Here is a 2407-nt window from a genome sequence, read left to right as displayed (position 1 = left end):
TTCTTTTTTTTTTTTTCCCAAGATCCCTGTACTTGGCAGCTTTCCTCACTGTCAAAATTTGATTATTTTTTTTTTCCTCCACCTAATGCAATAGTCTGGCCAAACAATAACAGCGGCGGGGAGAAAAGGCCTGGAAGTGAAGGGAAGGTTGAGCTTTTTAAAACCAGGAGTGTAAATATTCTGAGCTGGTTTAGACACTATAATTGTTGCGCCTTTCAGGACAAGATTGTGATAAAAGTCTCAGCGTGGAGAGAAAAAAAAACCTTAAAATTTGGAAAAAGCACAATGAGGCTTGGCTGAACCACAGTCTAACAAAGCCAACTTCCAGGAGAGGTTTAGAGAAGGGTTTAAGAGCTCTTAACTCCACGCAGGGTGGGGAAATGAACCTAAAATCGTGCCCTTTGATAGAGGAGTGGGTGCCCCTCACCCTGCACACCCTCACCCCACGCTGGCACGGCCCTGCCACCCGCCCTGGGGAGGGGGAGTCTCTGTCCGTCCAGAAAAGCTTCGTTCAGTTCGAAACTTCTTTAAAAAAATACTGTTCCGGTGGAAGGTCACAGTGGTCCTTTGAGTATGAAACCGAGAGACCCCCTTCCCCCTTCCCCATCACGTGATTCATTAAATAATTAATGCAGAGGTTGCAGAATAGATATGTATTCGTCAGGAAAATCGCAGACATGGTCTCCTTGTGTCTGACGTGAAATTCAACTGTCCTTTAAAAAACAAGCCTATAGCTGAGGGGGAAAAAAAAAGGAGAGAAAGAGCGAGAGGGAGAGAGAGAAAGAGGGGGAGAGGAGGAGAAAGGGAGAGGAGTCGGCAATAAAACAATTCTCAGGAACCACGAAGCCACGCCGAGGGCTGGATTATTGTAAGTAGCAGGGGCTTCCCAATTCCTAGCGTGTCTATATGTCCATGTAAATTTATTGTTTGTTATTAATGTTATTGTCTTAAAATGTGACAAATAGCCGTCTTCATTTCCTCCCATTTCTCTTCACATGGTGGTATGTGTGTTTATACCCATCGAGGCATTTCATTGATATTTTTAGGAATATTCCTCTCTCTCCCTCTCCCTCTCTCTCCTCGCAACCTTTTTTTTTTTTTTTTCCCTCTCTCTTCCCCCTTTCTTGATTTATTACAATAAACATGTCAGCAGCAGTGCGGCTGCCATTGTGTGTGTGTTTGTGAGAGAGTTGTGTTGTTTATAGTGGTGTCCAAGATAAATCATTTCTCGAGTGAAAATGATGTGCAAGCGATGATATTTTAGAGCGAGGATCTCTCTCTACCCCACTCCCTGGAGTTGATTATTTCAGACGATTTACAGTAATAGATCAGCAGCTAATATGAAAGCTCTGTAGCTGGGGGTCTTAAATTACAGCATCTGTGATTACCAATTAAGGAGAGATTTGTATAAATTTGGTAAACCGGGAACGCCTCATTGGCATATAAACCTAGTAAAAGAGCACGACCTTAATACAGAAATTACAGCTCGGAGCCCTGCGATGCAGCATCCCTTTATCAACGATAACTCATTTTCTCCCCACTTTGCCTCTCCCCAGCCCTCGGAACGCTCCTGGCTGGAGGACGGGCACAGGTTGCTTTAGCAAAGCGAGACAGTTTCTGGAGATGCTCCATTTTCAACCAGAATTCGGACTTTAAATCGGGAAATAAATTAATGAACAGTAGAACAGGGATTGCAGGAGGAGGGATTCGGGGTAACTCTGGCTCAGAGAGGCAGGGCTCTGCTCCCAGGCAGGAAGGGCAGTTTGCCCATCAAACAATGGGGATCTGCGGGAACTGGGGCGCTGCGAGTGACCCCAACACAGGCGGCTTGTCCCAGTAAGCGCTGACAACAACAGAGAGGGGAATAAACTCCTGGCGGGGAACTCGTGGAGCTTTTCCAGCAGGAGGATGACTTTGCGTGGCTTTTTAGCTCCCAGTTCCCGCTAAGGATGGGATGGTGGTGGATGGAGAGGTAGAGGATGATGTCCATGAGGAAAGTTGGAGAAGGTGCCCTAAGGAACATCTTTCTATTTAGGAGCCCGGGCCTTTATTCACTTCGGGAAAACCAGAGCTCCGAGAAGAAATAGCACTGGAAAAAAAGGCTTAAATAGTAGCAAAACCTGGCCGGCAGCTGTTACCTTCTGTAAAACATCGCTGAGCTGGAAGAGGGAGATCTCTGTCAAGCCACTGAGGTGGGGTAGGGAGGCTGAAGCTTTGGGGACGAGGTTTGTGTCCCAAACGGGGGGCACCTCTACCTGCTCCGCTGTCAGCGCGGGGAGCGCATCCTCAGCGGAAAATGGGAGGTCAGGAGGCAGCCCCTGCCCTCCCCTCCCGCCTCCGAACTGGACCAAATTGGTCCTAACCGGGAGTGTTGAAAGGGAAGGAGGAAGTGGGAGATCGCGTTTTT

Source organism: Empidonax traillii, unplaced genomic scaffold (assembly GCF_003031625.1).
Source record: "Empidonax traillii isolate 1590-97213 ecotype Southwest subspecies unplaced genomic scaffold, ASM303162v1 scaffold1283:size300302, whole genome shotgun sequence".
NCBI classification, from domain to species: domain Eukaryota; kingdom Metazoa; phylum Chordata; class Aves; order Passeriformes; family Tyrannidae; genus Empidonax; species Empidonax traillii.
Note: the sequence above shows the minus strand (reverse complement) of the source record.